We start from the raw sequence: 18,102 nt of genomic DNA on the forward strand, positions 1-18,102 counted from the left end.
TCAGCACACTCGGGTAATGTTAAACGCAGTGTTTATTACACCCTCCGATCTCCGCCCCACATCGTTATAGCGGGTCTCGGGATCCGGTAGATTACAGCAGGCGCTCTCATGTTCTCTCTAATTTCGTTGATATACCAAGGATGTTAAATTGCCTCACCGGTACTGTATAATCTCTAAACCCCCACTGCTGCTTACCTGTTCAAATATCTGGTGTCGCCTCTGCCTCGTTCTGCTCCTTCTCTCAACAACGCGTATGGCGTGCTGTTTATATTATATGCTGATTACTCCCATTGATTTCAGCTGGGGATCGCGCATGCTCCTAGCTATTCTCCTCCGCCCTCTTCTGTGGGCGCCATCTTGGAGTGGTGTATGTTTCTATTGTGTGGGGTTTGTATGATACGTAAATCTCTCCCGTTTTGGACAGACGTTGTCTTCTAATTTTTGTTCTTATATTTAGGTAAAACAGCACATTATGGGGCCGATTAGGATGGCGGACGGAAATGGGTACTGTCCGCCATGGTGGGGGAAATTTTACTCCCGGCTGCGCCGCGGAGAAACCGCGGTTGGGATTAGGATATTCATGTCACGAAACTCCGACCGCGGCGGACGGATCACAACCAACACCGTCCGCGGTGGACGGAACACAACCAAGTCCGTCCGCGGCGGACGGAGTCCAATGAACAACCACTGCCGCGGACGGAAATGACCGCGGAAAATAAAACATGTACCGCCATACCTGAGAATACTCCGTGGCCGCAATTAGGATAAATCCGCCCGTACCACGGAACTCACAGCCATCCACGTCCGCGGCGGAAACAATGCTACGAGAACCACAGCATCACTGCGGAAGGCCAACACGCACAACATCCCTAGCGCCTAACAAATGTATGAAAGTGCACCGCAAGTCCTAAGCAAACATACGAACATTGACAAGGCCCCCCCCCAAGCACAAGCTACCATGACACGTCCCAATTATCCAATAATGCACACAAGTCAACACGCCCACCTACCACCTGACTCGCAACAACCATTGAGACACGACTACAAAAAGACACCCCCACACAACCACAATCCCTTGCACCACAGCATTGCTGCCAGCAAGAGGGCCATTCGAGACACTGCTAACTCACATAAAATCACATAGAAGACACCCACCCACCACCCTACCACACCCACCACACAAACACCCACCACACAAATCCTACACATCACACACCACACACCTGCACCTCCCAACTCACTCAACTCACACACTGAGCACCACACACTATGGCACCCAAAAAAAAAACCAAATTCACGGAGACAGAGTTGCGGGTAATGGTAGATGAAATTATCCGTGTGGAGCCCAACATCTTCGGGGCCCAAGTCCAGCAGACGACCGTGGCGCAAAAGAACCACATGTGGGACAGGATCGTCACTCGGGTGAATGCGTCGGGGACTGTGCCGAGGACCAAGCACGACATTCAGAGGCGGTGGCATGACCTTAAGACCAGGGTCAAGGGCATCCGAGCGAAAAACCACGCCAGAGCCAATCTTACTGGCGGTGGCACACCCCCGGAGCCCATACCCTACACCGATTGGGAGGAGAAGGTGCTGGTGATACTACACCCAGAGAGCCTAGACGGCCTTGACGAAGGAGAAGAGACTGGTGAGTACAAACCAAGCACCACGATCAGCACGACATGGTCAGGCTCACACAACTGAGAATAAACATCCCCCACGCCCCAACCCATGCACGTCGGACACCAACACACTAACATGTCCATGGCTCCCAACAGGCCCCCATGTTCACGGGGAGGGTGGTGGTGGTGGTGGAGGGTGGGGTGTGTGAGAGGCCCAAACTACAACTCCCAACAGGCCCCCATGTTCACGGGGAGGGTGGTGGTGGTGGTGGAGGGTGGGGTGTGTGAGAGGCCCAAACTACAACTCCCAACAGGCCCCCATGTTCACGGGGAGGGTGGTGGTGGTGGTGGTGGAGGGTGGGGTGTGTGAGAGGCCCAAACTACAACTCCCAACAGGCCCCCATGTTCACGGGGAGGGTGGTGGTGGTGGTGGTGGTGGAGGGTGGGGTGTGTGAGAGGCCCAAACTACAACTCCCAACAGGCCCCCATGTTCACGGGGAGGGTGGTGGTGGTGGTGGTGGTGGAGGGTGGGGTGTGTGAGAGGCCCAAACTACAACTCCCAACAGGCCCCCATGTTCACGGGGAGGGTGGTGGTGGTGGTGGTGGTGGAGGGTGGGGTGTGTGCGACAGGAAACAGAAATGTCTACAAATCAATGTAACCATGTACTGTCCACATTACTGACCAGCTCGATCTTGTACCTCAGGTGATCGTCAACTGACTGGGGAAAGCAGTACCCGGCCGCCAGCCTCGCCTCCCACACCTACAGGACTCTCTGCTGACGACGACACAGGCAGCTCCGGGGCGGAGGATGGAGCGGGACCAAGCACGCAGCCAGGGCCATCTGGCTCACAGGGACTCCCGGGACCGACCAACGTCGCATGTGTGACTCCCGCGGCACCTGTCTCTGTGATCTGCACAGTCCCCACCACCACCAGTACCACCAGTACCACCAGTACCACCAGTACCACCAGCACCACGACTCCTGCCGGTGCCACCCAGCATGACCCAGCGCGCAACGCTGGTCCAACGGCCCCACACACAAGCAGGGTGAGTGGGCCACAAACACAGGCAACGGGACAACTGCCAATCAGGCGAGCCACACACCGCCGGTCAGAGGAGGGACAGCTACCCGAGCCAGTGGCACAGTCCCTACAAGCTCTTGCCAGGTTCCAGGCCTCATACGACCGGTCCCAGGCAAACGCTGATCGTGTTCACCAGGACTCAGTGGACAACACCAACATCCTGCGCGAGGTCTCTGGCATCCTTGGCCAGATGTTGGTGATCATGGGCCAGCAGGCAACGATGTGAAGGGAATGGGTTGGCCGGAACAACCCCCCCCTCCACCAAGTGTGTCAGCGCCACCGCCACCGTCACCTCCGCCTCCCCCGTCACCTCCGCCTCCGCCTCCACCGCCGCCACCACCACCTGAGCCCCTGGCGACGGATGTGGCCCATCACCAACCTGCCCTCCCAGCTGACTCTGTACCACCTCCGAGACGGAGGGGGCGGCCGAGGCAGGAAGTGGCTGAGAGCAGTGTTGGAGCACCAGGCACACGCTCCAAGAGGGGACGACCTTGACAATGCCACTGCCTGTGCCAGACATTCACCCTGCAAACCATCCTGTCCCACATAGACAATCATTGCCACTGGTCTGCTGGACTAGCCTGACACCCCCCAATGTGGTGTCAGCACGGACATTTCATCTGCCATTACCTTCAACTCCAACTCCCTCCCCCCACTTACTTGTAAATATTCACCAGCACAAAAGCACAACCTGTCAATAAATTGCATTTACTCACACAATGCTGTTTTGCCTCCATGTTTATTCACATGATTGCCATCAGATACAGACGTAAACAGGTACAGGGATCATAGTCGCACATGATCATGGCGCTGCGGGAGTGACCTAGAGAAAACCAGAGACAGCAAACACACGTCAGTAAAGAGATTCACACACATCACAACACAATGCACAGCAACATTACACAAACGACAACCATCACACAAGCATGGGATGGGAGCACACACATCATGGACACTCCTATGTCCAAAGACATGAAGACACACATGTGCAACCATCACAAACCACACCCAGCTGATTAACCCCATATCCACACAACACCAGAAAACATACATGAGGCATTGTCAACCGCCACTAGAGGTAGATACTCACATTCAAGGGAAGTAGCGATCAATGACCTGGCGCCTCTGGTCCACACCTTCCTCCTCACCACTATCCTCATCAGTCGACATGGGTGGGATGGGAGGCCGAGGAACTCCTTCGTCTTCAGGGTCCAACAGCAGTTCAATGTTATTGCGTACTGCCAGGTTGTGGAGCATGCAGCAGGCAATCACGATCTTGCATACTTTTCCTGGTGAGTAAGGCAGGGCCCCTCCGGTCTTATCGAGGCACCGAAACCTAGACTTGAGCAGTCCAAAGGTACGTTCGATGACTCTCCGTGTCCTTCCATGTGCCTCATTGTACCGCATTTCACCCGCCGTCCTCGGATTACGTAGGGGACTGAGGAGCCAGGGCCGGTTTGGGTAAGCCGAGTCGCCTATGTAGGGGGATGACAGAGACAAACATCAGAACAAGATATGGTGGGTACCCCATGCAACACAGAGATCACAAGAGTCCCCACTGCACACTCACCAACAAGCCACGCTTGACCGGGTGGCAGATTTGCCATGAGTCGTGGGACATTGCTGGTCCGCATGATGTGGGCGTCATGTGCGGATCCAGGAAATCTTGCACACACATGGGAGATGATGTTGCTCGCCAGGCACACCACCTGCACGTTCAGCGAATGAAAGTGTTTGCGATTCCTGAACACTTGTTCGCGTGCCCGTGGTGGAATGAGCGCGATGTGCGTGCCATCAATTGAGCCCACAACGTGAGGTATGTGGCCCAGTGCATAGAAACCAGCTTTGACAGCTAGCAACTCTTCCGGACGTGGGAAATGTATGTACTCATCCTTGTACAGCATCATAGCTGTTAACACATCCTGAAGAACCGTGCTGAACATGGCCTGTGACATACCCCCGGCACCTCCAACTGTATACTGAAATGTGCCAGTAGCGAAGAAATGTAGTACCGCCATGACCTTTGCAGTGGGTGTAAACGAGCCAGGATACGTTCTACGTGGCTGCAGATGAGGAGACAATTGAGCCACAAGCTCCAGCAACCGACGTCGATCCAGCCTGAATTTCCGAATCACCTCCTCGTCTACCATATCCTCCAGCAGAGTGTATGGGCGATGCACATTTGGAGCCCTCCTGTGTGGGAGAGAGATGTAACTTAGGTCAACTTACAAACGACGCATACGTGTACAACTCCATCACATGTGTACCTTACTGACAAAACTTCAGTCGTCACCCTAATGTATCGTAGACACATCACAGACACTCATGCAACTGCATGCACACAAACGATAAGTTTACACACGCCATGTCATCAAGCACAAATGCCACCACCAATGATGATGTGCATACGGTAATGACATGCATGGTGACAGAACGTAGAAATCACATACACGGAATGCATGTGTACCACCACCACTGTAGTCACCTCGACACAACAAGAAACTGACAACAGATGCATTAATTGGCCACACAGCCGTGATGTACTGTGTAGTTGTGAAGATGTAACAACGTCTGTAGGGTCAAACCCGACGTCAACACGTACAAATGCACATCTGTTGCCCATTGTGTGCCGACCGATGTCCATTGTATGGACACACATGCTATATTGTATGACATATGACCTTTCACAATCACGCTCTCATCCCTCATGACGCAACTGCACACAACACATCACGGTGCAGCGTCTGACAAGATCACATATTTGGCGCCGCCATGGCGGTGCTCAACTTCCGCTACTTCCCAAAGGCCATATGCGGCCTGCGTCCCTCTTCCCATTGGCTGCATGTGCAGGGACCGTCACGGGCACACATCGGCAACCGCACGTGCAAGCTTCAGGCACGGATGCTTCAGTTGCAACAATGTACTATCACAGGCGCCTCCATGGCGGTGCACGTACACAGCGGGGGAGGTGCAGGCCTATACACCCTGCAGATGTACTCAATGGACATGCCAGTTCATGACCCCCCTTACAGTCACCTTGCATCATCCACCGTACACCGGCCGGAGCGGCCGGCCCATGAACAACCGCCGGTCCCGGCCATGAACAACCGCCGTGCCCGGCCATGAACAACCGCCGGTCCCGGCCATGAACAACCGCCGTGCCCGGCCATGAACAACCGCCGTGCCCGGCCATGAACAACCGCCGTGCCCGGCCATGAACAACCGCCGGTCCCGGCCATGAACAACCGCCGTGCCCGGCCATGGCGGTTGTGTTCATGGCCGGGACCGGCGGTTGTTCATGGCCGGGCATGGCGGTTGTTCATGGCCGGGACCGGCGGTTGTTCATGGGCCGGCCGCTCCGGCCGGTGTACGGTGGATGATGCAAGGTGACTGTAAGGGGGGTCATGAACTGGCATGTCCATTGAGTACATCTGCAGGGTGTATAGGCCTGCACCTCCCCCGCTGTGTACGTGCACCGCCATGGAGGCGCCAGTGATAGTACATTGTTGCAACTGAAGCATCCGTGCCTGAAGCTTGCACGTGTGGTTGCCGATGTGTGCCCGTGACGGTCCCTGCACATGCAGCCAATGGGAAGAGGGACGCTGGCCGCATACGGCCAATCGCAAGTAGCGGAAGCTGTGCACCGCAACAACAGGGCCAGTCATTGGCCCATTTCACGATCACGCTTCCAGGGCTGACCAATTGCTGGCGACGTATGCCACTGACACGTGCTGAGGGCCCTATATATGTGTCTTGGCCAAAATGAAACTTCCTACCCTGGGGACCAGTGCTGCCTGTGACCATCACCTCGACCTGCTGCTGCTGCTGCTGAGCTGACCACCGACTGCTGCCTGTGACCATCACCTCGACCTGCTGCTGCTGCTGCTGAGCTGACCACCGACTGCTGCTCTAGTGCCATACTCCGTGATCTTGCCATGTCGAGTGGCAAAGAGATCCGGTCTCGACCCTTCACCGCCGCGGAGCTTGATGTCCTCGTGGACGGTGTACTCCGCAACTATGGACGCCTCTACGGCGCACCGGGACGGGTGGTAAGTGCAGTGTGGGACATGTTGGTGTGCATGAGGGGGCCAAATGATCAGGCCTATTTATATCTTAGCTGTGTAGTGTGGGCTAGACATATGTTCCTGATTCTGCATGGCTGCTGACAGTAACGTCTTGCCCCTATGTGTGTGACAGGCCACCTGTCCACTGACTTAAACCCTTTTGTCTCCCATCATGGTAGGTCAAGCTGCACCTTCGCAAGGACCTGTGGAGGACCATAGCACGGGAAGTACGGGCATTGGGGGTGTGCAACAGACGACATACACACTGCCACAAACGCTGGGACGACATTTCCAGGCTGAGCAAGAATGTAGCAGAAGTAACACTGGGCCTGATTCCAAGGACGCCCCGTCTGGCCCGACGCTCCATGACCCCTCTCATGCACCGTATCATTGCAGTGACGCATCCTGAACTGGCCGAACGTCTGAGTGCCGATCAACAGCAAACTAGCGGTGAGCATACTGTCTGTGTAGGAAACTTGTGAGTGCTATGCATGTATTGGTGCACAGACACACTATTGAGTTCCGTGTTGCGTATGTATGCCTGTGATGGCATTTTGGTCCCATTGGGTGGTACTCATTTGACATCCAGGTCCGCCATGTTGACACGCCACTTGCTTAGTAGTTGAGTGTTAAAGCACATCCCCTAGTGGTCCATGGCCCCATGGCAGAAAATGTGAGGATGACTGGTAGGGGTGGGCCATGTGCAGGATGAGGGCTCATGAACCTTTGTCTGCTATGTGATTTGGCTATCCTGTTCCTTCTGTACGTGAGTGTGCCCATGACTCACACATCTTTTCTGTGCATTTCAGCTTTGCCAGAGGACACTCAGCCACAGACGGTGGAGAGTAGCCGAGGAAATGAGTCCGGATCAGACTTCGCACACACGCAGACTGACACGGAGGAGGCCAGCGCCGGAGAGGGGGACAGGACCGTCCCTGAGGACTCGCATGTGGAGACACCATCGTCCTCCTCGTCGGACACTCTTGGTGAGCCTGCACTGTTGTCACAGACTGGGAGTGGGCACTCATCACCTTCTGTCGGAAGACAGCACACAGGGCCCACACTTCCGCCAACTGCACCATGTATTGTTCGTGGCCGGAGGAGTAGGGGGAGCAGAGTGGCGTTCGGTGCAGGCACCGCTGCCCCTGCCACGGTGAGCCAAAATGCACTGTGTGCTGAGGCCGTTGATCTGCTGCGACAGCTGTGTGTGGGGCAGACCAATATGACAAATGCTTTCCAGGACCATGATAGGAAGTTGGGGCAGGTGGTGGCATTCATGGAAGGGATGCATGGCGATCTTGCAGGTCTACACAGGACAGTGCAGTCATTGGCAAGCAGTGTGTCGTCTGCAATAGTACAGTCGAATGAACAGGGTGCTACTTCTGTTTCCCCATCTACACCGCTGGATGTCTCAGGGGGTAGTGATTATTCAGAGCAGGACTCAAATACAGGTTATTGCACTAGAAGCAGCGTCAGACAGCACGTCAGGGCACGCAGGGCACAGACCCCATCCCCTAGATCAGCTAAATCTGTTCACGTAGACGACGTCAGATGCACTGGAGTACACACACAGGATCCACAAGTGTTGTTGGGGGACATGCCTTCCGGAGCTACACAGGCATTCAACACGAAAGGTACTCCCAAGGCAAGGGATACTCACATGTCCATGGACTGTTCCTTGGACAAGGCCAGTCAGAAGACAAAGGCACCTACTAAGAGCAGGGAGACTCCCAAGAGCAGGCCCACAGCAGAGGTAAGGGACACTCCCAAGGACAGTGAGAAGACTAAGGCACCTACTGAGAGCAGGGAGACTCCCAAGAGCAGGCCCACAGCAGAGGTAAGGGACACTCCCAAGGACAGTGAGAAGACTAAGGCACCTACTGAGAGCAGGGAGACTCCCAAGAGCAGGCCCACAGCAGAGGTAAGGGACACTCCCAAGGACAGTGAGAAGACTAAGGCACCTACTAAGAGCAGGGAGACTCCCAAGAGCAGGCCCACAGCAGTGGATAGGAACACTCCCAAGGACAGTGAGAAGACTAAGGCACCTACTAAGAGCAGGGAGACTCCCAAGAGCAGGCCCACAGCAGAGGTAAGGGACACTCCCAAGGACAGTGAGAAGACTAAGGCGTCTACTATGAGCAGGGAGACTCCCAAGAGCAGGCCCACAGCAGTGGATAGGAACACTCCCAAGGGCAGGGACACACACAGGGAGCAGGTGTCTGCTGGAGGCAGGTGCACCACAGACGACAAGTCTGCTGGCAGGAACAGGGCGGCGAGCAGGGCACAGGCTACATCCAGAGACAACACTCCACCTAAGGATAAGGCACATCCTACGGACAAGGCATCTAGCATGGACAATGGCGCTATCAAGGACAGGCATACTTCACCCCTGGCTGCACTGAGGCTGATGTTTTCTACTAAACGCCAAACTGATGTCTCCGCGGCGGAGTCCCCCCATACCTCCACTCCCATCCAGGCCAGTCAGAAGCAGAGGAGGGTGTCCCCTGTTGTTGCATCCCCCATTACACATCATTCCGAGTCCAGGCGGCAGGCACAGAGCAAACGACAAGCAGGCTCCAGCACCTCCCCCGAAACCAGATCCCCGGCAGCAGTTGCTCCACCTATGCTGGGTGGTGATTCTTTGGAGTCCCCACCACTTGGCAGTCCTGTCCTGTCCAGGGTGCACTCACACCCCCCTAAGAAACGCAGACACACACCATTGACACCTGCCAACCCCGATTTGGCTCTAGGTGAGCTATCCCCAGCTCCCAGGCCCACCCTGCCTCCTGGCCCATACAGCCCTGTGGCTCATCATTTCAGTTGTCCCAGTGGCGCTGGTGCAGTTGACTCTCATGTATCAGATGGTGGCACAGTGTCAGTTGTGCCCTCTCCTGTTGCAGGTCTTGGCAGTGTATCTGGGTCCATGGCTCAGGTGTCAGTTAGAAGATCTGTGGCTGTGTTGCACACTCCTGTTTCTGGTGCTGGCAGTCTGTCTGGGTCAGTGGCTCACGTGTCAGTGACTACATCTGTGGCTGTGTCTCACACTCCTGTTGCTGGTGCTGCCAGTGTGTCTGGGTCCGTGGCCCATGTGTGTGTCACTCGGGCTGTGGCTGTGTCTCACACTCCTGTTGCTGGTGCTGCCAGTGTGTCTGGGTCCGTGGCCCATGTGTGTGTCACTCGGGCTGTGGCTGTGTCTCACACTCCTGTTGCTGGTGCTGCCAGTGTGTCTGGGTCCGTGGCCCATGTGTGTGTCACTCGGGCTGTGGCTGTGTCTCACACTCCTGTTGCTGGTGCTGCCAGTGTGTCTGGGTCCGTGGCCCATGTGTGTGTCACTCGGGCTGTGGCTGTGTCTCACACTCCTGTTGCTGGTGCTGCCAGTGTGTCCGAGGCAGGTAGTTCACGCAGTCCCCCTGAATCTGTGATGTGAGGTGCTGTACACTTCACTCAAATGTTACTTCACATGGTGTGTCCATTGAGAACTGCGTGGCACTCTTGTGGTCCCTGTGACGGGTTGGTAGGGACACGTAGTTGTGCTGCCTCTGATGTACCTGCTCTGTACTGCACAATGCCCTGTTGATGGTCTGATACTGCATGCTGCCCTCTCGTTACCTGCTGTGATGTACCTGCTCTGTACTGCACAATGCCCTGTTGATGCTCTGATACTGCATGCTGCCCTCTCGTTACCTGCTGTGATGTACCTGCTCTGTACTGCACAATGCCCTGTTGATGCTCTGATACTGCATGCTGCCCTCTCGTTACCTGCTGTGATGTACCTGCTCTGTACTGCACAATGCCCTGTTGATGCTCTGATACTGCATACTGCCCCTCTCACGTGCTGCCTCTGATGGGCCTGTTCTGTGCAATGGACTGTTGATGCACTTTGCCCCTCTCACGTGCTGCCTCTGATGGACCTGTTCTGTGCAATGGACTGTTGATGCACTTTGGCCCTCTCACGTGCTGCCTCTGATGGACCTGTTCTGTGCAATGGACTGTTGATGCACTTTGGCCCTCTCACGTGCTGCCTCTGATGGGCCTGTTCTGTGCAATGGACTGTTGATGCACTTTGGCCCTCTCACGTGCTGCCTCTGATGGGCCTGTTCTGTGCAATGGACTGTTGATGCACTTTGCCCCTCTCACGTGCTGCCTCTGATGGGCCTGTTCTGTGCAATGGACTGTTGATGCACTTTGCCCCTCTCACGTGCTGCCTCTGATGGGCCTGTTCTGTGCAATGGACTGTTGATGCACTTTGCCCCTCTCACGTGCTGCCTCTGATGTACCTGCTCTGTACTGCACAATGCCCTGTTGATGCTCTGATACTGCATGCTGCCCTCTCGTTACCTGCTCTGATGTACCTGCTCTGTACTGCACAATGCCCTGTTGATGCTCTGATGCTGCATGCTGCCCTCTCGTTGCCTGCTATGTTGTACCTGCTCTGGTGCCCACTTTGCCCATGCTCACGCATACACTGTGATTTGACCCCTATTTTGGACAATAAAGGTAGTCTATCAAGTCTCGTGGTCTGTCGTTGTCATTCCTGCTTGCGTACTGCAAATGTGTATTCGTATATGCTTCTCATCAGTGGTTTCGGTAACATGACACTCCCCCTCCCTACGTCACGTCCCTTGCTGGTATTCCCCTCCAGACAGCCAATGGTTTGTACCTTACCTGCGTCGTCGTCCATAGTAGGCCATGACTAGGACGTGGTGGATCGCGAAGAGCATCGGGAAAGCGTGTAGCGCCGGGTCCATGGTGGTGGTCAGCTTGCGGTGGGTATCTCGGCTGTGTCACCTATGTTCGCTGTGGGGATTCCGCCGTGTTAAGACAGGTTGTATTTCCGCTGCGGTTTTATGTGTGTTTTCCGCCATCTTGATTTGGGGGACGGTCTTAGACGTCAGTGCGTACGGCGGAGCGTCCGGATGTGTTCCGTCCGCCGCGTGGTCGTGTGTAGTTGGCCGGCGGAGCGTGCTTTTCCGTCGCGGACGGAAATTTGACACGTTTTCCTATCCTGATATGGCGGACGGAGTATCCGCGGCAGGCGGACACGGAAAAGGCTTTTTCCGCCTACTCACGGGCCGCGGTGGCTCTTCCGTCCGCCATCCTGATCGACCCCTATATCTTGCCTTTTAATTGTTTGGAATATACTTTTTTGGCGCAATGCCCATCAGTGGTGACTAACTATATTTTTCTCAGCCCTGACACCCCTTGGTTCGGGGATGATTAATTATTTCGCTGTTTTCAGTCCCCTGAGTATTCAACTCGATTTTTTGAGGGGTACATACTAGTTTATCTACCTAATTAGGGGTCTTCTGTATCGTTGCCTATGAGTACAGGGTTCCTTGTATTTAGTCTGGTATATTTCATTGCCTCGTCTGTTTAAAGAGACACCCTTGAGTTGGAAATTGGATCTTATACTATTTAATGTTTTTTATCTATTTAGTGCTGTGTTTTATAGTTGGCCTATTAATTTAAACCTGAATTTTCCTCCTTTTTGATAACTGATCCTGTCTACACCTTATTTGTTTTTGAAGGAATTTAGGGTAAAATAAGATTTACTCTTTATTCCTATGGAGTGTATTTTTATTTTATATCTTACCCTGAGTTTTTTTGCCTCCGGGTGCCATTTTTAAATCAAGATTTCCCACTCCTCCCTAGAGTTCAGGCCGCGTTTAATGGTGTCGAATTTAATCATAAACCATTGCTCTTGCTGTTTCCTTCTTTTTGTACTGTCTCCCAGTCTGGTTTGTTCCTTAATTCTCTCTAGGATCACCCACCTGATGTCTTTTACATTATGTTCCTGTTCTTTCCAGTGGGCAACCAGTGGTGCATTATCTTTGTTATTCTTTATCGCTGATTTGTGCTCCCCTATCCTTAGTCTGAGTTCCCTTCCTGTTTCTCCTATGTATCCCTGATTGCATGGGCATAGAATCAAGTATATCACATTCTTTGTTTTGCAATTATTCAAAGTTGTGATTTTCTGTGTGGCTCCATTTAATTTTACTTCTTTGGTTACTATGCAGAGTTCACATATGCAACAGTTGCCACATTTGTTATTCCCTACCGCCTTAGTTCCTGTCAAAGTTGTTTGTCGTTCTACCACGTCATCTCTGTAGGTGTGTACTAGACTACATCTCAGGTTCTTATTTTTTCTATAGGCATATAGCGGACGTTCTAGTATGGTATCAGCTCCATCATTTATGATTTTCCAGTTGTGGTTTATTATGTTTTTGACCTGATTAGCCACCGCGGAGTACTGGCTTACCATGACTATTTTTTCATTCATTTGCTTCTTCTCTTTCTTGACCAACAGACAGTCCCTATCATAGAACCTAGCTCTTTTTAGGGAGTGGTCTATGAGTTTTTTCGGATAACCCCTTTCCTTGAACTTGAGTTTCATCTCTCCTGCATGACGGTAGAAATCCTCCACCGTAGTACAGTTTCTCCTTAGGCGGAGAAACTCCCCAAAGGGTATTGAGTCTTTTTGACTTCTTGGGTGGTAGCTTTTGTAATGCAATACAGTATTGCGATCTGACTCTTTTTTGAATAATTCCACCTTCAGTTGTTTATCTTCGCTCTTTATGCATATATCTAAGAAATTTACTTTGGTTCTGCTATATTCCGCAGTAAATTTCAGATTAGCATCTCCTAGGTTCAGCCACGTGAGGAAGTCTTCCAGGAGATCACATGTCCCTGACCATATAAAGAAAATGTTGTCTATAAAACGGGTCCAGTTTCGGATGTTTTCATAAAATGGACTGACCTCGTTATAGATGTGTTTGTTCTCAAAAATACTGACATAGATACAGGCCAGGCTCGGCGCACAGGTTGCGCCCATGCTGGTACCCTTACACTGAATGTAGAGATCTTTTTTGAAAAGGAAGATATTATTGAGGAGCACCATAGAGACGCATTGCACTATGAATTCCTTACTCCCTCCTACAATATCCGTTTCTTCCATGAGAGTCCTAATTACCTCTATGGTATCTTTTTGTGGGATATTGGTGTAAAGTGACTCTACATCGAGAGTCACCATGATCTCATTTGCACCATCAAATTCTATTCCCTCTGTTTTGGCAATCATATCCGATGTGTCTCGGATATACGATTTTTGTTTCTCCACAAGAGGTTTTAAAAATCTGTCGGCATATTTGCTCAGGGGTTCTAATAAGGAATCAATAGACGCCACTATGGGTCTAAGTGGTGGGTTGTCTATGCTCTTATGGACTTTAGGTAGTCCATAAAAGGCTGGTGTTTTTGGATTTACATTACTGAGAAACTTCCATTCCTCTTCTGTGATGTCTCCTTTAGTCTTGGCTTCTGACAATAGTCTTTCCACATCTTTTTTGAGGTTATTAAGTCTGGTTTGTGAAACTCTCTTGTAGTGTAATTCGTTGGACAGAAGACTGGCTATTCGTCTGTCGTAGTCTTCAGTGTTGAAGACTACAACCCCCCCACCTTTGTCCGCAGGTTTAATTGTTATTTTACCCATGAGGTAAAAGAGAGGAACCTGATTGGTTTAAAATGGTTGCAGTCAAGTGTTATATAGAAACCAATGAAATCCCACTGTCATCCCGTAGGTATATTAAAACTTACAACAACAGCGATCGTTTGGAGGAGGATTCCCCGACGGCTGTTTCTCATGCGGGACTCCTACAATACGTTTAGGGTAAGAGGGACATCATATCATCAAATAACACCAGAGAAGAGATGAATGAGTGAGATAACGAATGATAGAACGAATGAATATCCCTCATATTTCCACACTAAAAAGAAAACGGAGGACCTTGCTATCTATAATAATAGTGAATGTAAGCTAGGTATACAGCAACTTTTTGTAAAAATGTAATGATCCATCTATGCATTTGATAAGATATACCTGATTAAATTTGCTAAATATTATAGATCCAAGGGTGTTAAAAATGCCCCTAGGAAAACATTCAAAAATAGGGGAGTGTTTAGAAGGTGGAATGAAGTGCTTGGGGGTAACAAACATGATGTTCTATTCTGAAATTGTTACATAATACCCCCGGAATAGTGATACTGTGTTTTTTTCTCTATATATCCACACAGAGAGTTTTTATTATAAATCTAGAAGCCGGTGACCCCAAAGAGACGGCATGTTCTGATGAAGGTGTTACAACATCAAGTAATATAACACCGAAACGCGTCGACGCATTTTTACAATAGTAGAATCCAGACAAGGTCACGGAAGTAACAGATATTGATGAATCAGGGTTATTGTATACTGTACTTCCGAAATCTAAGTAAAGAACTGTGGATCTAGAATAAGAGTGGCGGAAAAATCTTAAGGCCACAGTGTTAGGGGGTTTTGATAAGGATCCAATTGCATTCTCTGTTTGGTATTTGCATTGATTATTTCTTTTTTCTTTTTATCCTGTGCCGTATAATCTATATGAATGTGATATTGCTTTTGATAAATGTATGTAATGATTTGCTATTAATTGTCCATTGATTTTTATTGTACTTGTTCAAAGAGTTTTCCTTGAAATTTTAATTTTTAACTTTGTGTGAAGAAGAGTCTTCACCTTTTTATAAACAATAAAAAGACTGTGAACGTTCATTTTTAGTGTGGAAATTTATTTTTAAATTCTAATCTTTATACCGCTCACCTTTTGATGTTTGTAGTAGAGAAGTGTGCATGATTGGGTAGAACCTACATAGCCACACAATAAGTATTTGTTCTAGTACACACCCAGGGATTCCTCTTTGACTAAGTTGTCACTGTACCCTGTTCCCTGGTGAAAGTGGGGTACTCTCTCTTGTGTTACTTGAAAGAACAGCCTTGTGCTGGAGAGTTAGGTTTGTGCAGACTCACTAGTTTTTCCTCCTAAAAAACTAAAAGTCTTTTATCCAAATATCTAATGGATACACTAAAGACCTTTGGCTTTAGTGAGGAGCAATTGAATAAAATTCTGAGCTCTAATCGTAGTGGGAACAATATAACAGTGATTCCCACGGGAGGTGAAAAATGGAACCAGCTAATCAACCTCAAAAAGAAAATCATTAGAACAGAACTGCATGCAGAGTTCATGACACAATATGTGAGGGGAGGCACTATACCGATAGGACTCCAGATACGCAATGAACCAGGGCTGTTTATTGATAATCCAAAATTCTTAGAAACTGGACGTTAATATGTAATAGATGCAGCAGAGATTTTATGCTACTGATAATCGAGACAGCCCAGACTACCATCTTAATAGAAATGCGGGAGATGGAGGAATTAGAAAAAGTGCTCTTAGAAAGTAATGCGGTTGAGGAGGCTAAAAAGAAAATAGAAGAAATAAATCAGGATATGAATGGGTACTGTGAATATTTAACAAATCGCAAGACCCAAAAACTGAGAAAAGACATTAACAAATTCACGCAGGAGGTAGTATATCCCTTTTTGAAAAAAGACTATTATACCAAGAAGCAGGAACAAAACAGAAATGGAGGCCCTAGAGTGAGATTCCAACCTAGGAGGCAAAGACATTTGAACTTCTCAGGTACTTCAGAGAGCAGTGGTGAGGAGGAATTGGTTACCAGAGAAGAAGAGGAATATGCAGGGCCCAATAGAGATTATGAAAAGGCTTTTTTAGAACAGCGCCCGCAAAGAGCACAGAGAGGGTTCCAAAACAGATCAAGAGGACCATATACGAGGAAGCCAGTACAGAGAGAGCAGGAACAGGATTATCAGCAGAACCAGGCCCCTCAGGAATACAAGCGCACCAGGAACAAGGTGTATTGGCGATAGAGTCAACACCCATTATAAATTTATCGAGCAGAACACTTACCCTAGTAGAACGACAAGTGTTAGGAATGGGTTTCAATTTTGTACCGACAGCAGGGATTAACAAATTCCAATTAGAAAAAGATTTAAGGTTTTTTTTCCGGAAAATACCGCTACGCCGTTTCTTCGAAAATAGACCAGCAAGAGAAGCACCCATGGATTCCGGACTAAGGGCAAAATCGACCTTTACCCCCAGTCTAGGGACGATAGACAAAAACTTAGAGATCTTCGAGGCAATGGTTAAATTAGAAGTAGGAAATCTACTCAGCAAGAAACACTTCCAAGAAAATAACATCAACAAAGCACAGAGGGATGCAATTGATTCTTTGTCCAACGATACTCAAATAACAATTAAACCTGCGGACAAAGGTGGGGGGGTTGTAGTCTTCAACACTGAAGACTACGACAGACCATTAGCCAGTCTTCTGTCCAACGAATTACACTACAAGAGAGTTTCACAAACCAGACTTAATAACCTCAAAAAAGATGTGGAAAGACTATTGTCAGAAGCCAAGACTAAAGGAGACATCACAGAAGAGGAATGGAAGTTTCTCAGTAATGTAAATCCAAAAACACCAGCCTTTTATGGACTACCTAAAGTCCATAAGAGCATAGACAACCCACCACTTAGACCCATAGTGGCGTCTATTGATTCCTTATTAGAACCCCTGAGCAAATATGCCGACAGATTTTTAAAACCTCTTGTGGAGAAACAAAAATCGTATATCCGAGACACATCGGATATGATTGCCAAAACAGAGGGAATAGAATTTGATGGTGCAAATGAGATCATGGTGACTCTCGATGTAGAGTCACTTTACACCAATATCCCACAAAAAGATACCATAGAGGTAATTAGGACTCTCATGGAAGAAACGGATATTGTAGGAGGGAGTAAGGAATTCATAGTGCAATGCGTCTCTATGGTGCTCCTCAATAATATCTTCCTTTTCAAAAAAGATCTCTACATTCAGTGTAAGGGTACCAGCATGGGCGCAACCTGTGCGCCGAGCCTGGCCTGTATCTATGTCAGTATTTTTGAGAACAAACACATCTATAACGAGGTCAGTCCATTTTATGAAAACATCCGAAACTGGACCCGTTTTATAGACGACATTTCTTTATATGGTCAGGGACATGTGATCTCCTGGAAGACTTCCTCACGTGGCTGAACCTAGGAGATGCTAATCTGAAATTTACTGCGGAATATAGCAGAACCAAAGTAAATTTCTTAGATATAAGCATAAAGAGCGAAGATAAACAACTGAAGGTGGAATTATTCAAAAAAGAGTCAGATCGCAATACTGTATTGCATTACAAAAGCTACCACCCAAGAAGTCAAAAAGACTCAATACCCTTTGGGGAGTTTCTCCGCCTAAGGAGAAACTGTACTACGGTGGAGGATTTCTACCGTCATGCAGGAGAGATGAAACTCAAGTTCAAGGAAAGGGGTTATCCGAAAAAACTCATAGACCACTCCCTAAAAAGAGCTAGGTTCTATGATAGGGACTGTCTGTTGGTCAAGAAAGAGAAGAAGCAAATG

Source organism: Lissotriton helveticus, chromosome 10 (genome assembly GCF_964261635.1).
Source record: "Lissotriton helveticus chromosome 10, aLisHel1.1, whole genome shotgun sequence".
Lineage (NCBI taxonomy): Eukaryota > Metazoa > Chordata > Amphibia > Caudata > Salamandridae > Lissotriton > Lissotriton helveticus.